Source organism: Hyperolius riggenbachi, chromosome 4 (assembly GCF_040937935.1).
Source record: "Hyperolius riggenbachi isolate aHypRig1 chromosome 4, aHypRig1.pri, whole genome shotgun sequence".
Taxonomy (NCBI): Eukaryota; Metazoa; Chordata; class Amphibia; order Anura; family Hyperoliidae; genus Hyperolius; species Hyperolius riggenbachi.
This window is the reverse complement of record NC_090649.1, coordinates 138,426,043-138,452,283: the sequence shown is the minus strand read 5'-3', so window position 1 is coordinate 138,452,283 and position 26,241 is coordinate 138,426,043. Positions and strand designations below refer to the sequence as shown.

Genomic DNA, 26,241 nt, shown 5'->3' with positions numbered 1-26,241 from the left:
TCTATCTTATCATCTATTTGCCGAGCAATTAGGCATTGTTCTACTCAGCAGGAGATGACAGGAAGACAATGAACCAGAGATCATGACCATTCTCTGCAGAAAACAATCTAATTATGCATTCTAACAATAATGCACCAGAGATAATGACCATTCTCAACAGAAAATAATCTAATTATGCATTCTAACAGAAAATCTACATAACAGAAAAATCTAACAGAAAATTGTATGGTGTAATCCTCCTGAATGCCTCCGTTCTCCTGCTATCGGTCCTAGTAATCTGGCTCAAGGGGCCCATACACTCAGCCGATTTTCTGGCCGATCGATCAAAATCGATCGATTGCGAATCGGTTGACCGATTGGCGGCCGATTTCGATTGATTTCAATCGATCTGGCAGGGTGGAAAATCCAGGTAGATCTGTTGAGATTGCTTATCATTTTGCATTGTCCCTAATGGAAATCTGATGGCAAAAAAAAAATGCCATCAGATCGATTTTCAATAGATTTCAAACTGAAATCTATTCCTAGTGAAAAATGTTCCTAAACACATCAGATAGATAAGAAATCTATCTGATGATCTATCTGTTGCTAATCTGACGAGCGTATGGCCACCTTTAGCCATGTCAGTTGGGCTCTTCTACGCATGCACAAATGCCACCATTAAGGTGGCTACTAATCATCCAATCTTGTTCATCCTGTTTTACCAAATCTATGCAGTATAAGGAAACATTGAGTGAATATATGGAATGGATCATTTAGGCAATTCCTTTATATTACATAGAAATGGTAACGTTGGAAGAAAAATATTGTATCATTAGTGACCACCATAAGCAGTCCCGTATTCACTTCACAGGAGCCTATAGGCACAGATGTCATGGCATCCTAAACTTTTCCCTCCAGAAACCCCAGCTGAACCACACTGCATGTGTGCTGGCTGACCCAGCTGTGACTTCTCCCTTACCAGTCATAGGTACATACAGGAGCCCCTTAGCATTAGGTAGCCAGCTAGTGGTGCCCCGACTGAAGGGAGTGCCCTCGCAGTCACTCATGGCTCCTCTGGTCCCCCGCTGCCAGCTAGTTTCGTTTTTGCCGACTGGGAGTCGGCCGGCTGCCATGCATACATTTTTACGCATTCCTGCTGGTGCAGGAAGCTATTGCAGACATCAACAAGTACATTTTACGCGTTACGGGTGTAATGCGTAAAAGTTTACACATTACACCCGTAACGCGTACAAATGTACTTGTTGATGTCTGCAATAGCTTCCTGCACCAGCAGGGATGCGTAAAAATGTACGCATGGTGGCTGGCCGACTCCCAGTCAGCAAAAACGAAACTAGCTGGCAGCGGGGGACCAGAGGTGCCATGAGTGACTGCGAGGGCACAGGATGGCTGCAGGGGGCTGGTAGATACCCCAGGTAAGTAAAACTCATTTTTTTTACAGTTAAGTTTCCCTTTAAGGGCCTGTTTTCAATATTGGCGGTATAGTGCAGCACGGTGGCATAGTGGTTAGCTCTCTCGCCTTGCAGCGCTGGGTCCCTGGTTCGAATCCCAGCCAGGGCACTATCTGCAAAGAGTTTGTATGTTCTCTCCGTGTCTGCGTGGGTTTCCCCCAGGCACTCCGGTTTCCTCCCACATTCCAAAAACATACGGATAAGTTCATTGGCTCCCCCTAAAAAATTGGCCCTAGACTACAGTACTTACGCTACATAATATAGACATACGGCAATGGTAGGGATTAGATTGTGAGCTCCTTTGAGGGACAGTTAGTGACAAGACAATATATATATACATACACTGTACAGCGCTGCGTAATATGTCGGCGCTATATAAATACTAAATAATAATAATAATAGTGTGCTGTGATGCACTCATCACATCACACCACCGTGGGGAAAAAAAATGTAATCATCGGGCGCCTAAAAATATTGGCTAGCTGCCCAAATTTCTGCTCTGCTGCCCAAATCCCGATATTTAACACTGGTGCCTATGATGGTGCCCAAATAGTCCACTTAACTTTTCCGTTTCAATGATAGCATTAGGCAGAAAGGTTGGAGGGTTCATGTGAGGCGGAGGAATGGTAGAGGTTGCACATTCTGAAGTTACAAATATTTTCATTACAGGTAGCATTTTATGCAACCAGCAACCTGTCAGAATTTGTAGGCTATAGGAGAAGAATGGTGGAGGTTACAAATTGTGACAAAGTTGCATTTATTTACACCACCCCCCCGCTCCTGTAGTGACATCACACAGGTCTTTCTCCACAGCACTGGCGTCACCTGAGCACACCCTTGCTCTGCCCAGAACTGACATGGCGGCAGCTCTGCCTGTCTCATTCACACCTGGTGGCTGCTGCTGACATTCATCCATTAGGGCGAATGACGTTCTTGTAGCAACAGTTGCTTAGCTGCCCCATGAAGGCGGTCAGATGACGGCACGGCAGCACAGAGATGATGGAGAGCACATCACTCTAGCACAGCTGTGCCCCAGTCTCCCCCCAGCCTGGTTCTCTCTCACTCTCACTTCAGCGCGTCTCCTCCTCTTCCTCCACTCTTCTCACCCTCATTCATTCCCTGTCTCCTCCCACTCCCCGCCCTCCCTGCTCTTCTCCGTCTCCTCTGCTGCCTGGTGGGATCAGCTCTGTCACAGGCTGCCAGGTAGGCAACATTACTCGTGTTGTTCCCCTTCTCCCCCCCCCCCCCCCCCCTGCTGATCATCTGCTGCAGCACCTCTTCCATCCCCATGCAGGCAATGCCAGCAGCAGGGGGGCACTTCAGACACTGGGGGTCCCTGTCTGGTGGACGTGCTGCTGCTGGTGGAGGCACCCCAAGAGATGACAGACCTGCTGCCGGGGTCTTGCTGGGTAAAATCTGCAGTTCTTCTGAAATCAGTGCATCAGTGCTGGAAGTCATGCTTATCTGGATTTTATTGTGATTGTTTTTCAGCCTGACACTCCAGTATCTCAGTGATGTAATTGGAAGCCTTTGTGTGGTCTGTGCCATTTGTTTAAGCAGCTGGCAAGGACTTTGGCAATACTTGTGTGGTTGTTCTCTGCCAGATGAGGGCAGAATGAAAGGGGTGTATTGCATATTTCTCTTCAGCTTTTATTCTACATTTTCTCTGAAACTTTATCAATATTTTTACTAGGCTTGTGTTTTCTACAAGGACCAGTGATGAATACTGTGTGTTTGTTTTTAAATATAGTTGGAGGTGATAAAGATTGAATAATCTAGCATTGGATGAGTGTATCAGTACAGTGGTGCACAGAGGTTAGTGGAATGTACAGTTATTGTTACTGGGCAATTATTGATATTCACTCACTCTTCTGTGGCATTGTACAAGTAAATATTTCTCAAACACAATAACTAGGCAAACATGGGCAACAAACAGGTGTGTACTCAGATTAGAAGTAGCTTGTCTTAAAGTGGATCCTAGATGAAAAACTAACTATAATAAGTAACTTGTCTATATATCTTAACTAAAGTTTAGATAGTTTACACAACAAATCTAGCTGCAAACAGCTTTAAAGAGACTCTGTAACAAATTGTTTATCTTTATTTCTTCTATGCTATAAGTTCCTATGCCTTTTCTAATGTGGTCTGGCTTACTGCAGCTTTTCCTAATTGCACAGTAGCTGTGTTATCTCTGTTATATGATCTAATCTTCTCTCTATAGTCGGCACAGTCAGGCTGAGGCAGTCAGACTGGAATGTGCAGGGCTGCTTGTGATTAGCTAGAAGCTGTACACACCCCCTGCAGGCTCTGTGTGACTAACACACTCTGCTTAGCTGAGCCTATTAGAAGCTGGTTAGTTTGTTTGTAAACACTGCCTAAAACTGGCAATTACAAGCCAGGTTTGCAGCAGAGAATGGCAGAAACAGCACAGAGGGGACCAGGAGCACATAATGAATAGAATGGTATGCTTTTTATTGTAAGAATTTCAGAGTACAGATTCTCTTTAATAGAATGATTCTTTCTTCTTGTGATACAATGACAGCAGCCATGTTGTTTGTAAACATTACACAGAGGCAGGCTTATCTGCATCTTGAGCAAAAAAAACTAATCCCCTCTGCTTCCCTCTGCTCCCCTCTGCTTCTGAAATCTCTGGCTAGTAATACCTCCCCCCTCCTCCTGCCCAGACTGAACTCCCATGAGCCCTTGCTACTGTCTGAAAGTATTTGGCTTGAGGAATGCCCTATAAACAGGAAAAAATAGGAAAGGAACCCAATTATGCAATATGTAAAAGTTCATCTCGGATCCACTTTAACAAAACTTGTTTAAAGGGAAGGTTCACGGTCCATTAAAAAAAATGCTAATCCACTTACCTGGGGCTTCCTCCAGCTCGTGGCAGGCAGGACGTGCCCTTGGCGCCGCTCCGCAGGCTCCCAGTCTCCTCCGGTGGCGGACCTGGCCAGGCCGGCTGCCAGGTCGGGCTCTTCTGCGCTCCAAAATGTGCCTCACGCGGGCCTGCGCAGTACAGCCCAGAGGACATCCGATGACATCAGCGCGCCCGCGTGAGGCGCATTTTGGAACGCAGAAGAGCCCGAGCTGGCCTGGCCAGGTCGGGTGCGCCACCGAAGAAGACCGGGAGCCTGCGGAGCGGTGCCGAGGGCACGTCCTGCCTGCCACGGGCTGAAGGAAGTCCCAGGTAAGTGGATTAGCTTTTTTTTTTTTTTATGGGCCACGAACCTTCCCTTTAAAAATGTAGCACTCCTTATCTGTCTCATCTTGGGAATTGCTTCTCTTTATCTGTTTTATCTCATGCTTTATGGGATGCTCCTGTGTGGCGACTGATATGGAGTGAGTTTTTGTGCAGTGGTGCTGCCTCGCTCCTGCGCGAAATGTGCGCACACTTATACTTTAAAGTGAGGCTAGGTTCACAGCAGGATGTTGCGTTATGCGACATTAGTCGCAACGCAGCATTATAACGCAACAAAAATGGTAACATTATCGCTGCAACGCCGTTGCATAAAGTAGGTACAGTAAAGCATGCAGGCAATGAAAAGTATGCTTTCCTGTACCTGGTAACGTGGGCGTTTACAGGTAACGCACTGTAGCAGTGCGTTACCAAAACGCTACACGTTACAATGCGACGCTAACATGGCATACACTTTTCATTGCAGTGCGGAAAGCTGTTATAAGAGACTTTTTTTCTGTATTCTACTTTAAATCTTGATAGAAGAACCTTCTTTGATGATTGTCACTACCCACAGCACCGTCAGTATCCGCCCCCGCAGCACCAGACCCCATTCAGCTCAGCCACACACCCCCAGCTTTGTCACTTGTCGTGCCGACAAGTTTATATCGCTCCTTGCCGCGAATCTGTTGCTTTGTAGTATTGTGAGCCCCAGCAAAGCATCTTTGAGCGCTAGTTCACAGTGATCAGTGGCGTTGCAGAATAATTCTGTATGTCAACTTACTGCCCATACAAGTCTATAAGCCTGTTCACAGTATTACGTTGTAACCAGTCGTGTTATGCTAACTTGCTGCATGTAGACTTTGTATTAATTAATTTTACATTTAGACATCATTCTAGGATCCTGTGTACAGCAGGTTTTAGAAAACAAACAAGAACATGTAATAATCGTTTATTGGATTTAAACTTGGCTGCGCTGAATGCTTTAATTACTGTTCTGTTTATTTGACTAAATTTACTATGAGCTGCCTGATTCCATCAGCCACTGTCAGCAACTTTTCAGCTTTCGGAAAACCAAAAATAAAAAATAAAAGTCCGGTAAGTGAGCCCATCACAGATTTGCTGTAGAGCAGGGCTGACAGTTAAATATATGATTTAATTAGCCGTATTTGTTGAAGAATCAGCAGGACCATTTCTCATGTGTAACTACGATGTACAAGCCAGCAGTGTGTTGCTAATATATAACTCGTGTTATTGATGGACCACTTACACAGTTATGGTCTGAGAGAAGCTTCATTTTTATCTTCAATTTAAACTAACGCAGATGTCATTTGTTGTAATAGATGATCAGCACATTTCCATAAAATGAAAATTATTCATTTGTCTTGAGACTTCTAAGTTTGAAAGATCAAATAATAATCTTCTTTTAATTTTTTTTCTTCTCTCCAAATGTCTTCATATCAGGAGTAAATCTGACATTTTGTTTCAATTTCTGCTTAAAGTAAACCTGAGATGGGGATATCAAAAATGTATACATACCTGGGGATTCTTCCAGCCCCCTCCGGTCAGATCGCACCCGCCCCGCCATCCCCCGCCGCCTGCAGCCTCCGCAAATTGCCCTGGAAAGTCCTCTGGTCCAAGGCATACTGCGCGGGCTGGCTGTGCATGCTCCCATGGACAGGAGCCACCTGCGCAGGTGCATGCACAGCCCGACTGCGCCAACTGGACGACTTACCAAGGCCAGTTGTGGAGGCTTCAGGCATGGGAGGACGGCGTCGTGGGAGCGATCCGGCCGGAGGGGGCTAAAGGAAGCCCAGGTATGTATATATTTTGTGATATCCCCCTGTTTCAGGTACACCTTAAAGCAAACCTGAACTGAAAGGGCCCCTGAGGTGAGAGAGATATGGAAGCTGCCATGTTTATTTCCTTTAAAACAGTACCAGTTGCCTCGCATCCTGCTGATCTTTTAGGCATCAGTAGTGTTTGAGACCTAGTGCGCACCAAAATTGCTATCGCTAGCGATTCTCGATTTTGCAAAGTGATTTTCAGATTGATTTTTGAATGAATGAGCATTTTTGCACATTCATTTATGCTGAATTACTCAAATAAAATGCTACATGCAACATTGTTGTGGGAACACCCTCATAGGGTTACAGTGGCCAGGTGCTTTTCAAAACGCTGGCGCATTGAAATACGCTCAAGCACTCTTGGTGTGCACTAGCTCTGAATCACACGCCTGAAACAAGCGTGCACCAAATCCAGTCAGACTTTTGTCAGAAACATGTGCAGGCTTGTTCAGGGTCTATTGTTGAAAGTATTATGGGCAGAGGATCAACAGGACAGCCAAGCAATGTGCATTATTTAAAAGGAAATAAATAGGTCAGCCTCCACATCCCTATCACTTTAGGTGTGGTTGAAAATAAACTGATGAGATAAATAATTGAATCTATAAAATCTATAGTCCTATTCCCTAGAATCCCATAGTCTTGTTTTGTGTGTTAAGGCTGCTTACACACCAAGACGTTACAGGCGCACGTTAGTGCGCCTGTAACGCTCCCCCAACGCACAGCAATGTAACACAAGTGGGCTGTTCACACAGCCCACGTTGCGTTACATGTAACACTGCACGTTCTCCGCAAAGTGCAGCATGCTACGGCGTTGGAGCGGCTATAGCCGCGTTAGACTGTTTGCACATGCGCAGTGGGGGGCGGAGAGGAGGCGGGGAGAGCCAGCTACAGTAGCCGCGCACATGGCTACTTAATATTCACTGCACTGGCGGGCGCTGATTGGCCGGCGGGACCACGTGATGCGGAGTGTCTCGCTCCGCATCACGTGGACCCGCTGGCGAATCAGCGCCACTCTGGGAGACATTATAGGAATCGAGACGCCTAACGCGGCTCACTCTACCGTCGGCTCTTGCAGCACCATACGTTGTGTTAGGTGCACGTTATGCGACCTTAACGTGCCACCTAATGCAACGTCTTGGTGTGCAAGTAGCCTAAAGCTTAAAAAAATTTACGTTTTTAATATTTTTATTAGTTATTATAAGGCAATAAACCTTCACGCACTTCACATTTGTCAAAGCAAATTTAAAGGCTTGACGCAGTTTTTACAAAAAACAGGTACCCAAAAATTACTCCGACTCTCCAACTCCACAGCCCTGGTTACCGCTGCACACTCGGTCAGCCTGATATTTTCCAGCATGCTTGTTCAATACATTTGATAGATTTAGGACCAAAATAAGTTGAATCGTGGATCATGTATACTTGTTGCGGCTGATTCGATAATCATTACAAGGTAGATGATCGTCCGCAAAATCGCCAGATGTGTGGCCACCTTCAGTTCTGAGATGCTGTAACCGCATGCAGGATCACAAAAAGACAGCAAATGGCAGTGTATATAGCCCATCTAATATCTCTTATATCTACCTTCTAACATTGACCTCTGTAGCTGGCTCACATTCAGCTTACTGAGAGTCTGGCAGCCCCACTCATCATAAATTTGTCAAAAGCTTCCTTTCTCTGAGTTTCTAACTCACAAGGTCATGGGATACTCATTTTTCTTGACACAATGATAAGTCTGTTTCGCTTTAGCTAAGGAGCTAACTAAGCAAAAAAAATCTACGGAGTACAGTATAAAAATATGTACAAAACTGAGCTTAAAAGCGGTACTCTCCATCGTTGTCTGTGACCTCAATAGGCTAACATCAGATTCCAATGCCATGTGATCTATATCATGAGGAACTAGTGTTCTCAAACCTAGAATAACTATAAGCGCAAACATTTTAACCTGTATACTTGTACTTATTAATAAAAGTGTCATAAATGCACACGCATATACACTATATATTGTGAGGGAGCTTTTCTGCAGGAGGGACTAGTGCACTTTACAAAATATAGTGTCATGAGGAGGAAACATTGTGTATGTTGATATACTGTAGGGTGACAGGAAATTTGGGCACTGGAGGAAGTTTTAGCCTCCATGTTAATAGTGGCTATAAATGGAAATTGGGTGCCAGGGCCGTCTGTTATACAGACCGCAGATACTAATAAAGGCGCCCACTAATTGTAGCCTCAGTTTGTATATTTTTATTTTGTTGGGCACTTATGGCACCCAAATTTTCATTTTTATCCACTGTTAAAGGACACCCGAGGTGACATGTCACATGATGAGCTAGACATGTGTATGTACACTGCCAAGCACACAAATAGCTAGGCTATGTTTTTACTTTCTCTGCCTGAAAGAGTTGAAAATCAGGTATGCAAGTGACAATTTCTGTCCGGGTCAGGCTAAAGCGTAACCCTCACTGATAAAGAATTACAACCATAAAACACTTTCTTGGCAGAAAACGGCTTCTGAGAGCAGAGAAGAGATAAAAAGGGTAATAGTTCATAGATTTTAGCTCTGGCATACTTCAATGAATGTGTTCTTGAGAAAGGGCCATGAAACAGTAAAATCGTGAAAATTAGATTTAAATATGAAATAAAACTGTGGGATATCTAAAAAAGTTATTTTTAGGAGAAGGAGGATAGATACGATTATCTCATCATTTATTTTTCACTTCGGATGTGCGCCTGTGGGATGCTCAAAATTCTCAGTCGCCAAATATTTAGCATAAATAGCAAATAGGCAACGTGGATATTAGCAGATTTGGGATGAAGGGTATGGTTAGGCATAGGTGGGGAGGTCGGTTAGGGTTAAACATTGGTGGGGGGATCGGTTAGGTTTTGGTGTGAGGGTGTAGTTGGGCATCAGTGGAAAGAAGAAAGTTGGTTAGGCATAGGTAGCGTAAAGGCAGATACACACTCAACAAAAGTCTTTTAAATGCACAGTTCTCAAACAACTTTTGTTGTTGAAACAAACCCAAAAAGTTTTTTTTGCTATTGTTCAAACAACTGATAAGCCGCAGCTCAAGTAAATCTAACTGTTGGATTGACTTGATCTGCGTCTTATCAGTTGTTTGAACAATAGCAAACAACTTTTTGGTTTTGTTTCAACAACAAAAGTTGTTTGATAATTTGTGCATTTAAAAGACTTGTTGAGCGTGTGTATGAGGCTTAAGGGATCCTGTTAGAGTAGGATTAGGTTTAGCGATTAGTAAAATATTGGTAAAATTTACCAATATTATACTCTTGTAATTAACACTGCCCAGTAGTACTATACTGATAATTTTACTAATATTCTACTAGTAGCGATTTCTGGCACCCAAATTTCCATGGTGCCCATTTTGCATGTATTCATACAGCAGAAGTATCTCAACAGCTCAGCAAGGAACTTGAAGCTCAGTCACAAACAGGTCTCCTAAAAGGACAATGGCCACCTTCAAAGTTGTGGCAAAATGGCTTATGGTCAATGTATTGTAGTAGTCTTCAAAAAGCCCTGATCTCAGACTGCCTGGAGATTTAGGAGCAGAACTAAAAACGTATGTGTGAGCGAGAAGGCCTGCGAAGAAGCTTGTGGCAGGCAGCTACCCAAAACATTTGGCTCAAGTTAAACAATTTAAATGCAATATTCAGTACTGTGAAGTGGAGGAGCCAAGAAGAAAATAATCAGTAAGGGGAATTCTAAACAGCACAAGTGTATGGGCGAATTTATCAGCCGCCTCTTTTCTAGTAAGCGTTAAAGCTGGTAGACAAAGAGACATGCTTTGCATACAAGATACATGTTTCAGGGGAAGGAATGCAGCAGGGTCATCCCTCCAGTCAAGTGTGAACAAAAAGCCACCTGGTGCAATATGTAAACTAGTTGCTCCACGTGTCTCCTTTTGCAGCATTGTTCAGCATGTAGCTCAATTGCTCATCATTGCACTCTAGATTTGCACTCAGTGTAAACAGAACCACACAGTACCATTGTGTATGACAGAGGAATTTACTTAGAGCAGACATAACCTCCCACTGTACTTTATTCTTCCAAATTCTGTTTTGATCGTCATCTAGGTCATGGATTTTTTTGTGTACATTCTGAGCTTCTGGCAATATTATTTTTCTTGTAAAAATACCAAAAGGAATTGACTCTTGGGTGCATGTGAAAAGGTAGAAACATTTAATACAAATATCTGAAATATACAAAGAGTGCTAAAATATCTTATTAAACCACATACAATTACATCCACAAATACAATAAAATGGCAGATAGTGCAGCCCGAATGCAGCTCAGCGCGCTGACGGAAAACGTCATCACGTGCTTGAGTGCGAGTCATCACGTCATCAGAACTTGACAAATTACTACGCATGGCTGAATCTCTGCTGCTGCACAGTGTTTATCAATGTCTCTGCCCGCCTCCGCCCCCTGCCAGTGTCATTAGAGAATATCCTCCCACTGCCTTCCCCGATATCCTCCACATCCCCATATCAAATAGAAATATACAATTTATTTAAACACTTTTTACTGAAATATCGCAGTGAAGGGTGGCGGCGAGAGGCGGAGTTCACGCTGGGCTGTGAAGCAGAAAGGCGGCGGCGAGGGGCGGTGTATAGGCACTGGAGCAGCACAAGCGTCCTGTAGTTCATAGACGCTGCAGCGATGGGGATGACGTGGCACGCAATTTGTATGATGTGGCACGCAAGTTATATGCACATGCGCACTAGCAACAGAGCTGCATAATCTGCGAAGCTGCCCTATCTGTCATTACACCAAACTGACTCTTGAAGCAAGTATAATGGGGCTGCAGTCCCCAACACTTATGCCCATTTGAATTGACCCCTTAGCTTGTATAAAGTCTCTGCGAGGATCCCAGAAGAGATAATCCAAAACAATGCCTAGAGTAAATTGCTCCAGATTACAAAAGCGTTCCAAAAAAATTCTTCAGCTGCTATAACATGGTGAAAAACCAGTTCCAACACAGAGCAAGCAAATGTAGGTCACTGAAACAGCAAACCATCCAATTGTGAGGCAAATTGAATGCACAAAAGCCCAAGGTTTGTCTACAATAGATCCCAATCGCAGATTCAAGTGGTGTGAACCATGTCCTGTTAGTTCCGGAAGTCATGTTAGTCTATGGCGATGCGTGGATATAAAAAGATACCGGCGCAACATCACGGCGGAAGCATATTTTAATAATACACTTCCGTATACCCACAGCAGAAAGTGACGGCATGCGCGCATCACTTCCTGCTTGGCCTGAAGGCCTGTTTTTAGCGGTGCGTCGGGCGTGAAACATTGCATCGCCAATGCTGGTTTGCAGTGTGAAGCCAGCCTCAAGTGTCTGCTCAGTTGTGGCTGACAGCCAGTTGACAGCAGCTGTCTCTCGGCAATAGGGAATCGCATGGAATGTTCCACATTGGGAAGCGTTATGTGCATTTTCCTGATGTGGAAAAACTCCTGAGCATTTTAGCAAGTGTGACCCCTGCCTTAGGCTAGGTTCTAACGTAGAAAAAAAGTTTCTGTTTTCCGAACAGGAGGCCAGCGGACAAACCGACATGTGAATGGATCCAATTTTGAACATTAGGACCCATTCAGGCATGCTCATTTGAGGCCGCATCCCACCGCAATAAATGACAAGCATGACCCTGCAGCAGAGTGTGCCGACAGGGTTATATGCATAGCACTGCCTCCCACGCAGTAATGTACTCCCTGCGAGACAGGAAGTACATCACCGGGATTCCTGTCAGTCTGTGTAGCCACAACGCCCCACCGTTCACACTTACTGCGTCACCCATTGACTTCCATTACCCCAAACACTGTGCGTTAAGCATGGTGCCTGCGGTAAAGTGCTGCAGGTCTGTGTGTCGGGAATGCGGCAAAATTAACACTATCGGTGCAACGCGATAAGTGTAAAATGACCCATTGACTTTCATTGCTGTTGGGTTACCCTGCGGTAAAACAGGGTAACAAAATGCATACTCTCAGTGCAAGTGCAAAAGGGGGCCTGAAAGGTGCTTACCACACAGTGCTTGGAGTAATGGAAGTCTATGGGCGACGCAGTAAGTGTAAACAATGGGATCGCGGTGCAACATGGCACGAATGCGTGGACCAGGGGGAATCCCAGTGATGTACTTCCTGCCCATCAGGGAGTAAGTCTGTGAGCCGGGGGCGGTGCTATGCATATGACCCTGTCCCCCCACTTTGGTGCAGGGTCACATAAAGACATTGCACTGCTAAACTCAAGTGTAAATCTGGCCAAAGTCTGCAAATTGACATGGAAAGATAATTTTGATAATACTTGCAAAACTTGCAATAAGTTGCAAGTGAACTTGGACCTTTAGATGTCATAGCATTTCTTAACAAAGGTTACATTTCATGTTGAATAAAAAGCGTCCCCTTTGTGATGATAAGGGGGTTTGAATTGAACACCGAATCATTTAACTTTACTTTACCTCAGTTCACGTCTAGCAAATCAAGTCCGCTGTGGACTCTCCATTGTAATTTTTTTTTATCTAGTGATCATTCCTTAAACCACAAATCAGTACAAATAACTCACAGAGACTTGGCACAATTCAAAATCAATTGCTTGTCTCTTCCGAATCCCTGTGTGCATATAGAACGATTACTACCAAAAGGCTTTTAATAGTTATTACTGAAAACACAGGGAGTTTAATAATTCATTCTGCCCACTTTGTTTTCAAGCCTCAATACGTCTATTGATTATTTATTTAGTTTACAGTTTTCCAATACATCAGCTCATGTTACAGCATTTGCTGTGTATCAGGCCAATTATGTCTGGATGTAACCACATTGTGCAGCACTCCTCCAGTTGTGGGAAATGGAAAACTGATTTGCTTCCCAGGGAATCTTCCCCATAGACAGAGACACATGTTGAAAGAAGCAGCACTGAAGAGCTTTTATAATACTGCAGATGACGTTGCTGTGTTCAGCCTAGAAGGCTGCAGGACATGCTCGTCCTTTGCAGAGAATACAGTCTGCCATTGTGAGTACATGGGCTTTATTTCTTCTGCAATAGTGCCATTCTTGTTCGCATGGCTGAAGACACAGCGGTAGCAGGAGCATCTGAGATGTGTCAATACAATCTGGTGGCAGTAAGGTAGGTGTCTATATCACTCCCTGGTTGGTGTAGCTGGGTACTAAATCAAATCAAAGATAGCTTTATTGGCATGACCAAGATTCATACAGACATTGCCCAAACAAGGGGAAATAGGGGACATGGAAGGGGGTGGGATAGGGGCACAGTGGGTTAGCAGTTCGTGGACATTTTTAGGTTGACAGTTCATTTATGCTCCTCTCAGTCTGTGGCATGCTGTGACATAGTGTGCAGCGATTGTCACTGCGGATTCTTCTTCTCCTAGTAGAATGTAGAGTTTTCTCTCATTCTCTAAAGTGTGAAAATCTGGAAATAGTTCCATCAATATCTTAAAGAAGGTTTCCCTGGTTGAGGTATATCTGGGGCAGTGCAGCAGGAAGTGATTCTTGTCCTCGAGGGTCTTCTCCTCAGTGTTTTTTGCACATTCCCTCCTGACCTGTCTGTTTGCCCAATTCCGGCGGTTTCCATGCATCGATTGGATGGTCTGTAGGCTGAAACAGTCCTGTACTCTCTATACAGAACAAGACTGCAGAATAGATTGGGTGTAGGAAAGAGCCTATACAGAACCTGAAGTAAGAGCGATATGGAGGCTGACATACTGTATTTATTTCCAGTGATGTTGTGAGATACCTGTACACAGCCAGGATAACCACAAACCATTGTTTGAGCCAAGTCTAAAGTGTGTACATAGCTTAAAACACACCTGAACTGAGGAGGCTGCCATATTTTGTTCCTTTTCAGCAATACCAGTTGCCTGTCTGACCTGCCTGATCCTCTGCCTCTAATACTTTTAGCCAATCTGATGGTTCTCTCAAAAAAAAAAATGACCTAGATTAGCTATGTGCTTGTTACAGGTGTTTGATTCAGACACTACTGCAGCCAAGTAGATCAGCGACATAGCCAGGCAACTGGTATTGTTTGAAAGGAAATAAATATGACAGCCCCCGTATTCTTTTCACTTGTCAATGAATTTCGCTAGACTAGGAGCAAAATACAGTATGTTTACGTTACTTATTTTAGTTCAGTTTTAAAATACTGGCATGTACCTGCCATTGTTTTCCTTTCAAGAAATGCCTCATCAATAGTCCTATTCTTCTGTGCCTAGTATTTGTTGCCGTAGATAAGGAGTCCATGAAAAAAAAAATCAACAAGGGGAAAGAATACAAAGTTATAAGCAATGGAAACAGATCTTGTTTGTTTTCAAACCCATTTTGGCACACAGTAGCTAGTTTACTGTAAGTATAAACTCAGAGTAAGGGCCTGTTTCCACTACACGCATATTGGATGCAGAAAAACTGACTCCAATGAATGCCTATGGGCCTGTTTTCAGCAAACACGATTTTTCTGATGCAGATTTTCCCATATACATTCATTGGAGTCAGTTTTTCTGCATCCAATCCGCATGTAGTGGTAATAATAGGGCCCTGTTTTAACGACACAGTAAAAGGACGCTAGTACTTTAAATGTTTCTTAGCAGCTGAGAAATAACACGTAGTGGTCATGAGTGGTTTATTTTATTTTTTTACAAAGGCTTCTGTTTATATTTTGTAGGCTATATAGTTAATCCCACTCTAGAGCTTCCTCTCTGGGCCTCCCTGTGACTGAAAGAAAGTGTCAGCAGATAGATGTTGTTCTCTATTCTGTTCTGCCTCTATAATGCAGCCTGTTCTGATAACAGCCACAGAGGACTGTCACTGGCTGTGAGGTATTGCAGGCTACAGCCTTCTTTATGCAATAATTTCAGCTAAATTCTGTATGTCCTGTGACCGGCTATATCTTGTAGGGGGTATAATTTAGACACTTAACTGTATCATTCTTACTGATAACTCTGTTGCTCTTGCGCCCTTTTTAATTTCAGCCATACATGTAGAACTCCAACTATTAAACAAATTCTATGGAACTGCACTGGCTAATGGATTTACTATCCGTTTATCTAGCTACAACTCTGTGACTAAAGTTGCGTACACAGCCATGGGTGACATCACTGGGCCGGGCTGCATGCACCCGTGTCAGCTGTGTAGCTGACAGCGCACTGTGTTGTGAGGGAGGAAGCGTGGTGGATCGCTCACGGGTAGGGGTTGTTGCCTCATTGTTGCCATATGCTGGGAATACATGGCACGATTCTGAGCTGATTAGATTCTTAGATCATTTCTGACGTGTCCAATCACCGTTCAACCATTTTGCCGCTCGATTTGTCATTGAAGAGAATTGGAAAAAGATAAGAAAAACGAGGGGAAGATAAGAGAATCGAGCGGGCAACACGATCGGGCGTAGAATCGAGCGCCATAATCTACCCGTGTATTCCCAGCATAAGGCAGTTGTATCGGCCGCCTCAGTTGACTTAAATCAGGCATGTAAATTTATGACTATCAGCACCTATCAGATTAGGCGCCCGTCTAAACAGGATGTGTTTTAAGGGGGTGTGAGATCAAGGCTATCTGCCCACTGGGGGGGGGGAGGAGATTAAGGCTAGCTGCCCACTGTGGGGGGGGGGGGGATTAAGGCTAGCTGTCCATGGGGGGGGGGGGAGATCAAGGTTTGCTGCCCACTGGGAGGGGTTAAGGTTAGCTGCCTACTGGGGGAGTTGAGGTTAGTTGCCTTCTAGGGAGGGGTTAAGTGTTTTAAGTGTTAGGCAACACCAGGGGAGGGTTCTGTGTGAGGGCTGGTGCACACCAGAGCGGTTCTGAAGCGTTTTTTAAAATGCTTGCAGGGGGAAAATCGCTTGGCTAATGAAAGTGAATGGGATGGTGCGCACCAGAGCGGCTCGTTTTTTTCCACAAACGCAAACTGCAGCATTTTTTAGATTTTTGAGGCATTTCTGCCTCAATGTTAAAGTATAGGAAAGTGGAAAACGGCTCTGAAAAACGCTAGATCAGAGCGGTTTTCCATGCGTTTTTGTTACAGAAGCTGTTCAGTAACAGCTTTTACTGTAACAATATTTGTAATCTGCTACAAAAAACCATTAGGCATGTTTAGAAAACGTCTCTATACAGGCCTAGAATTGTTCTGAAATCTGCTTCAAAAACCTGTAGCATTTTGCAGATCTGCTAGAGGTTTTTGGTGTGCACTGGGCCTATGAGTAGGAAGAAGTTAGGTCATAGTAAAATATCGGTAAATATTACCATTATTTTACTCTTTGAATGAAGTAGTAGAATATCAGTAAATTTACTGATAACTTACTACTGCTAACCTGCACCATTTTCATCAGTCGCATTTTTAAGATGTATGCCCCTACATTGCATTCCAGACACTACCAAGCCTATTATTATTATTTAGTATTTATATAGCTCTGACATCTTCCACAGAGCTGTACAGAGTATATTGTATTGTCGATCAGAGGAGCTCACAATCTAATCCCTACCACAGTCATATGTCTGTATGTATCATAGTCTAGGGCCAATTTAGTGGGAAGCCATTAACTTATCTGTATATTTTTGGGGTGTGGGAGGAAAACTGAGTGCCCAGAGGAAACTCACGCAGACACGGGGAACATACTAACATTTTTGCAGATACCAATCCAGCATTGTTGCTTCTCCCCCTGCCAGGTTAATGTGTCACATGCTTCAGTTATGCCATTTGATAGACTGTGAGTGACGTGAATGTCACAGCCAGGTCCCTCTACAGATGGCAGAACAAGTGGTGAAAGTGATTGGCACAAACAAAAAAGTGCAATCTGGATGCCAGGATGCTATAAAAGCTCTCCTTCTAGAGCCAATCATCTGAAATCATGGCTGAATGTACTCGGGGGAGGGGGTCCTCCTTAGGCTGGGGTGGGAGAGCTGGAGGGGGCATGGACAAAAATAAGTGTAGATAGGAATTTAAATGTAGTGAAAATCAATAATATTAGTACTGTATATTAAATGAATGAACAGTACTTCATTTTAACCATATTTAAATAAAAGTACATTCATACTTTAACATCTGTACCTGCAAAGCATCTTCACAGGATGCTTCAAAAGTAGAGTCTGATGTGTCATACAACTATATTGAGATATTCCTGCTGCTTAGCAAACTGAAAAGCTTAATGCTAAATCAAAGAAAGCCTCCTTGTAAAAAATACAAACAAAAAAGAGAAAAAGGAGGAAAGATATCCAAGAATAGCATAGAGAGAGGTGTGTGTAGCTCTGTGTGTAGTTCTGTGTGTGACTGTACAAAGGTTCAATGGAACCCGAGGTGAGGAAGACATGGGGCTTGAGTCACTCAGCGGTGCTAACCTACTTAGCATGTCTAAAGTCTTTAGGCGCACTAACCAGGGTGCTAAGTAGGTTAAGACCGGTTTTCTCAATCAGATCGCACGCTAAGTACCGTGCGCAAAGTCCTATGCGTGCGCTAAGTCCCATAGGCTTTAATGGGCACTTCGCGCGGAGCGCTCTGTGCAGTCCGCGCGTAAAGTTGTGCACGCATAACTTTGCGCGCGATGCGGTTCGCGCGCAAATTAGCGCGCGAAAAGCTCTTTTAGGCGTGCTAAGGGGGTTTTCACAGGCGTGCTAACAGTTAGCACCGATTTCTGAATCAAGTCCATGGAAGCTGCCATATTTATTTCCTTGTAATGCATGCCAGTTGCCTGCCAGTCCTGTTGATTGTTTGGCATAAGTAGTGTCTGAGTCGAGACCCTGGAACAAGAATATGGCTAATCCAGTAAAATTTGAGTCGGCTGAGTAAGAGCACCTGATCTGCTGCACGATTGTTCAGGATCTGTGGCTAAAAGTATTGGAGACACAGGATTAGTAGAACTTCCACGTAACAGTATTGTTTAAAATGAAATAAATATGGCAGCATCCATATAACTCTCACCTCGGGTCCCCTTTCAGTAGCTTTAAGTAGTATGCTCTATGCAGAAATATTTGTGGAAAGGGAAAATATTACAAAATAATTATAATATTAAAGTTATTAATGTTCAGTTTTGTAGTATGGACACATCTTCTGTAGTGCGCGCACACACACACACTTTATTAGGCTGTAGTTGTTACAGATTCTATGAGGAATGATGTAAAGGTAGAGTTGTTCTTTAGTTGTAGTTGCTGCTTTGCAGAGGAATGTGCTTGGTAATAAAACATTCACTGAATCCATGTAAATATTAGTTTCCATCAGTGTTGGTATAAAGGATAAGATGTTCATGCTTGACTTGGGCACTATGACTACGCTGATATATTTAGCTAGGACCAACTTTAGTATGTGTACCTTGCGATGTTGAGTATTATATTTAAGCTTTTACATGCTTCGGAATTACAATTTCTAAACAAATAATTCCAAAGTTCAAAAACACGAATAACAAAGTGATTAACTGCACTGTTATCGTCATAGCAATACATTACCTCAACTTGTAAAGTGATTTGTAATAATGAATACTTCTTATAGCCGGATATAAACTTACCTGAATATAAAAAAAAAAGCATTTAATTCAGTGGCGCACCTAGGGCATTTGACACCTAGTGCTGGGTTTTAACCACTTCAGGACCGTAGGCTTACACCCCCTAGTGACCAAGCTACTTTTCACTAATTAGGGCTCCTCAGCTTTAAGTGCTCGCTGTAGAGCCGTTCAAGTCAGCGCACAAGTCTCTGATCCCTGCTGGCATGTTTGTTTTTTATATATATATTTATTTGTTGTGTTTTTTTTTATTTATTTTTTTTATTAAACTTTTGTTTTTCTTCTCCCTCCCCCCGCCAGCCAATCACCGCGATCAGCTGTCATAGGCATCAGCCTATGAGAGCCAATTGCTACTGTGCCTCCCCAGGGGACAGCTGAGTGACAGGGCTTTCCCCAGTACAGCGCTGCCATAGATCGCAGCGCTGTACAGTGTAAATAGACAGCGATTTCGCCGTTTAACAGTCTCCTAGTGGTATCGCCGCTGGGAGACTGATGACGGAGCGGAGATGCATGGGCGATCTCCTGCAAAACTCCACTCCAGGACTTCACGCCAATTGGCGTTAGGCGGTCCTGGGGCTGCCGCCGCATTCATGCCAATTGGCGTGAAGCTGTCTTTAAGAGGTTAAGACACCCCCGCCCCCCCCCCAAAAAAGGAAAGGAGCGAGTGTGGCTAACTGCTCCATGGCTGGTAATGCCAGGTATAGGTGCCCCCAGTATAGGTAATTTTAGTTTACCCAGTATATGTAATAAAATTGCCATCAGTATAGGTAGATAGTATAGTTGCCCCCAGTATAGGTAGTATAGTTTCCCCAGTATAGGTAGCTAGTATACAGTAATTGCCCCCAGTATAAGTAGTATAGTTGCCCCCAGTATAGGTAGCTATTATAGTTGCCTCCAGAATAGGTAGTATAGTTGCCCCAGTATAGATAGCTATTATAGTTGCTCCCAGTATAGGTAGTATAGTTGCCTCAGTATAGGTAGGTAGTACAGTTGCCCCCAGTATAGGTAGTATAGTTGTCCCAGTATAGCTAGTATCGTTGCCCCCAGTATAGGTAGCATTGTTGCCCCAGTATAAGTAGTATAGTTGCCCCAGCCAGTATAAGTAGTATAGTTGCCCGCAGTATAGCTAGTATAGTTGCCCCCAGTATAGGTAGTATAGTTGCCCCAGTATTGCTAGTATAGTTGCCCCCAGTGTAGATAGTATACTTGCCCCCAGTTTAGGTAGCATAATTGGCCCCAGTATGGGAAGCTTGGAAGGAGGAGCAGTGGGGACGGGGGGAGGCAGACCCTCCCTCACTTTGGTCCCCTACTTCCATGCTCTCCCCCTCCAGATATTAAATCCGCAGCAGGCAGGCGCGGTGGGCGGGGAATGAATTATCTCAGCCCTGTGTTCCAGGCACTGGAGCGCTGCATCACTGCCACAGGTCCCCTCCTTTAATGCCCTCGCTGTTCTTCCTGATTAGCAGAAGCACAGTGAGCGGCATTGAAAGCTGAGACCTGTGGCACGTGACAGTGACACAGTGCTCCAGTGCCTGGAACTCAGGAGTGAGATAAGTAATTCCCCGCCTGCCGCCGATTTAATATCTGGAGGGGGAGAGCATGGAAGGAGGGGACCCAGGTGAGGGAGGAATGTGCGTGTCTAGCCCCCCCTCCCCGCCACTGTCCCCACTCCCCCTCCTTCTTGCCCTGCTTCCCCTCCTGCTCATGGTCTCTGTGCGAGGCCTTTTGTACATCCCCATCCCTGTCTGTCACCCTGAGTGCCACACCCCCTGGCGCCCAATGGACAGAACGCCCCAATTTCATTTTACCTGAGAAACCAGGAAAATTGCTTCACTCGAACAGGATCTGAAGATTGATAATAAATACATTTTACTGTCTCCTTTAGGGGTGGTTCACACAGGCGGTTGTGGGACGTTTATGTTGATGTGACGTTTGTCATTAAAGCACTAGCCATTCAAGTGAACTGGAGTGCCCGTACCATCGTTTACCGTCCTTTGCACAAACTCCGCGTTCCCATATCTGATTTTTCCTGACGTTACCACAACCAAAAAGAAAAGATCATGTGCATGAAGAACAAATGAATGTCCACAATACCAATTATAACTTTAGAACAATAACTTTATTTAAACACTGAGACCAAACACTTAACAATAAAAACACTTAAAATATGGGTCATGGACCCTGGGGAATCAGCACATTAGATACACCAATGTACTGTAATGGATTACAATGGAAGTTAATATACATCACAAAAATTATGATATAAGGCAGTACTGTAAATAAAACTAATCACGTTTACTCCATATCACTGTACCTGGGTCTGTATCCATAAACAGACTCAACAGCATAAATAGCTGAAAAACTCACTGGTCAGCACACCAATGGTGACTGGCACTATGCCCAGAAAATCTGACCCCTCGCACAACATGGATGATAAGGCATGATATACGCAGCAGCAGCCAGTCAGCGCTTCCAGTAAGACAGTGAGTGGAAGCAAAGAAAATCATTAACTGCCCGTGATGTGGTGGATAACCGCAATCCCTAGGGTCCCCTCCACGTGTATCGCGGCCCCTGCCGCTTTTTCAAGAGGTGCATGTGAGGTGCAAAGTGCGCAATTAAGTAGTGCCGCCGTACGTCACCCTCTGTAATCACTTCCTGTCCCTCATGCGTGGCCACGCATGTGTGCCGTGACGTCGCTCGTCTCTGTCAGAGCGAGCGGCGCGCCTGCGCATATATAGCTAAATAAAAAAGGAAGGTAGAGGTAGTGCAGCATAGAAGCACTGATGGTATTGACCAATAACCATATTAAAACGTATAATTCCATACAATTGATAATAAATAATTGAATGCAGTACAGAAGGGATATATCTTAAATATAGATTGAAGTTTTATTGAATAGCAAACCACAATTAGACATAACCACTCCATCTAGTGGTTAATATAAAAAATACAATAATGCTGCATTATAATACACAGTGCATCTGATGTGAGTGATTTGAAATGGATAAAACATCTTGGGACAAACTGAATATCGTGACAATATACTGTGCACACATATATATATATATAAAAATACAAATCTACGTATAACTATAAAAATAATAATTATATAAGAAAAATATTTCATATGTCACAAATAATTGATATGAGGAATTTCTTCCAATTCTTGCGTGAATAAAGTGCTTGTGCTTGAGGTGCTTAAGAAAAAGTCCATGAGAACGCTAGATAAAATGAAATAACGTTACATCTGACCCTGGAAGCAACATGCTGCTTACAGGGTCGCCCACAGGCTCGTCTCTGTGCCGCCCTGCGGTGGTAAAAAAAAAAGCTGCCAGGAGCCACAGAAAGCCGCTGGAAAATGTGAAATGCACGTGTGAATGGTCCTTTACACTTCTCTCATTACTGTTCCTTGTTATGGTTTCCTCCTGTAGGGGGAGACAGAAGGGAGAGGGATGTGGAGGCTGCAATATTTATTTCCTTTTAACCTCCATAATCCCGAGTCAGACTTGGGACGGAAATCTGCAGCTCAGAGCAGTAATCCCATGCCTGAGTGAGTTATATGCAGGAGCTGCTGCAGATCTCTCTGTGGTATGTATTTTTTTTCTTGTTTTTAGGGTCTAAAAGCTTTTGAAAAAAATTGCATGGCTTTTAGACCCTCAATCTGGAAATCTCTCACTTCAATTGTCTTGTAAGGAAGGGCTGTTGTGTGAAATATTTGCCTGATCAACTGACATGACACTGATTGTTCTCTCTGAATGGGATGTTCCCAGCATAGCAGTTGAGCCCCATTCAGGCCCGAATTATGGGCAGGCAAGGCGGGTCATAGCCTGGGGGTAAAGCTGCATCACAGGTTTCTTCCTGATGTATTGGGGCCGCCATACACTCACTAGATTGTCTTCCAGCTGTCAGCCACTCCTCCACCATAATGTGTACACAGCCTGTCAGTGAGGAGGTGTCCATGCTGCTGCCAGTCACTTAAATAGTGTATGTGTGAAAAATAACTAACATGCACTCCTACTTTGTGTAGCTGACTACTCTTGCTGGAAAAGGAAATACCTGGAATAATGTATTGAACCGTAGAGTACAAATTTAAAGCTAGAAAATAAATGCAGTTTGTGCTTATGGTTGGTTTTGGAAATTTGTGGCTAAAAACTGTAATGTATAGATAATTTTAATTTTACTTTATTGCAAACACATTTGTGGAGTGTTAAACCATATTTATAGGTAATTTTTCATATTCTCTTTAAAATAACTTTTCAGCCCGCTACAATAAAAAAATAAAAATGAAAAAGTTCTGCCATATAGAGAATACTCTTCAAGATTGGACTGCTGACATTCAAATCCTACACAATTTGTGTCCTGGATACATGAAGGACTTGCTGAAACTGCACCACACCTCCTACAACCTCAGGCTTTGTCCCTCCCAGAGTGAACCTCACAACCTTTGGTGCCAGAGCTTTCTGGCATGCTGCCCCTATTCTTTGGAACTCCCGACCACACCCTTGGAGGTAATCCGATCCAGACCGAAAAGCCACTTTTTCAGGCTCGAATTTTTCTTCAGTGTCACAATTTACCATTCAACCAATCACTGGTCTGAGCCATGCTTATGCACTTTGAGTCCTGAAGGAGAAAAGCACCTTATAAATGTTGTTTGTTGTTGTTGTCAAAATGATTCAGAGTATTTTCTTGCTCACTTTTTGCTGGAAAGGCATTTTATTGATAAGGGTCCATGGGCCATATGCAATTACATTTTTTTTTTCTTGAATTTTCTTCTAGGTGACAATTTTACATTTGTCAATAGAATTCCTTTTAAGCCACCAGAAAACAAGAAAATACTCAAAAATAAGTTTGATAGTACTTTTTCATCCACTTTTCGGTACTTTTTCAGTTGAAAAGTGCAGGAAAGTTATTTCAAATAGAAGATGAAAAATTATCTCCTAGGAGAAAACTTTAGTGAAAAGGGGAATTGCATATGGGCCCGTGTGCAAATAACTTTTTCTCCTGAGTTTTCTTCTAAGAGATGATTTTTCATCTTCTATTTAAAGCGGAACTGAAGTGAAGTTAAAAAAAGAAAAAAAAAGTTTCACTTACTTGGGGCTTCTGCCAGCCCCCTGCAGCCGACCTGTGCCCATGCCGTCCTGGACCAATTCTCCGTTCACCCGCCACAACTCACTTTTCTTCACGCAATGGAAGCCGACTTCCAATTTAGCCCCCCCCCCCCCCCCCGCGCCATGGCCACGCATATCCTACGCATTCCCGTAGCCAGGAGCGTCCTGCTCAGGCACAGTACGAGAAAATATCTAGCCAGGAGCGTAAATGAGGATGCCCACGGTCAGGGCCGCGCAGGTGCAGTGCACTAGAAAGTGAACCGCGGCGGGAGACTGGAGCATCTTTGAGTGGCTGCGCAGGCACAGGTCGGCTGCAGGGGGCTGGCAGAAACCCCAGGTAAGTGAAACTTTATTTTTTTTTTATTTATTTTTTTTTTTACTTCAGTTCCGCTTTAAAATAACTTTTCAGCACTTTACAACTTAACCTCCTGAGTGTTACGCCGCTCAGGAGGTTTTCCAGTTAGAGTCCCCGTGAAGATTGTAAAAGATTTATTGTCCCCACAAGCTGTAGCTAGCACTAGGCTAGCTAGCATAAGCAGCCGCCACTCCCCCGATCATACTTTACCCAGCCTGGATCCAGTGATCGACGCAGCCTCCTCGCACAGCTCTGGTCATCACTATGGGGAGGATCACACATCATGCACAGACCCGATCCTCCCTTTAGAGAGACCGGAGCTGTGCGGATAGGCTGCGCCGATCGCTGGAACCAGGGGGGGGGGGGGGGGGGGGACTCAGTGCCCGGCATACCGCTAAGGAGGTTAAAAAGTACTAAAAGGTAGGTGAAAAGGTCCAACATACATCAAAGAGAAGAGATTCCGGACACCAGCTGAGCTTGCTTGTCACCTTTTATTGTTATGCTCCCAACACCTTCACAACAAAAATGTAAAAATCCTAGCCTTACAGCTGTTTCACAGGGTAACCCTGCTTCTTCAGAGACAACAGATTATACTAAGAAATTTTGGTGCAACATACATATTATATACAAACATTAATGAGGTCTTCCCCACGGCTTGCAGTAGGTGAAAAGGTACTATCAAAATTATTTTGACTATTTTCTTGCTTGCTGGGCGTTTACAACGTCTTTGACAATTTTGAAAATATCACTCAGGAGAAAACGAAGGAGAAAAGTTAATTGCATATGGGCCCAGGTGTTAAAATATCACCTAGGAGAAAACTTTGAAGAAAAATTTAATTGAATAAAGGCAAAAGAGTTACTTTTAGTTGGTCACATGAAAAAGTGAATTGCATATGGCCCCCTGACTGACACATAAAAAATCCCCACTTGTCTGAAGCCCGGACAATGGCTTCAATTCATCAAAGGCTGTTCGATAACAAAATCCAAGTCGTTAAAATATCGCATTCGGTATTTTACACTTGTGTGTGCTAATTAATCAATATTTTCACATGTGCGGTACATGTTCGTTACGTTACCGAACTACTACGGCTTCAATTCATCAAAGGCTGTTCGATAACAGCAGAGCAGCTTGGAGTGTCTCTGTGTTGTTACAAGCTGCCATGAGACATTTACGATAGAAGGCATCCCGACATCCCTTTAGATGTAAACATTTGTTATATTTACTGTTTGTTATACTGCCTCTGCTGCTCTGAATCTGTCCATCAGTCTTTCTTAACATTTTATTTAATTGCCATGAACTTCCTGGAGACATTACAAATGCCATGCTTGGTTATTTCACCACTAGCAACTTTGCATTTTCAAACAGGGACTCAAAGGGGTACACCACCGAAGGGTGCCTGGAAAATATATTTTGTCCCGTACTCTCTGCTCACTGCCTGAGGGGGGGTCCTAAATGCTTGTTCCGCTGGAGAAGCCTGTATGACCTATCAGCGGCACTTGCAGGAGAACAGGGGCTGTTTCTATTGGCTACCTGCTTTTGTCAATCATGGGGACATCCACAGGAAGGCATTTGAAGCTAGTTACCGACAGAGGAGAGCTGGAGATGATCACCGAATGTGTTAGCGAATGCTGTAACCTTGATGAATTGACATTTACTGACATTTGCTGACATGTGTTGAGCACAAGTCGGTAATTTATCTAGCTGCTCGGTAATTTCAGCTTTTCATGTGGTAACTGCTTTGATGTATCGAAATTTTCTTAGGTGCTCCGTAAAGTCCGCTGTTTTCAGCATTACCAATTGCGG

General features: G+C 43.8%; 1 protein-coding gene across 1 annotated transcript in view; it reads left to right on the top strand.

The window, feature by feature from the left end:
- Positions 1–2,417: 2,417 nt before the first annotated feature.
- PXYLP1 (2-phosphoxylose phosphatase 1) overlaps positions 2,418–26,241 on the top strand; it is a 99,207-nt gene continuing 75,383 nt past the window's right edge. The window contains 1 exon segment of the mRNA XM_068279227.1: positions 2,418–2,651. The gene's annotated coding sequence lies outside the window, so the exon portion shown is untranslated.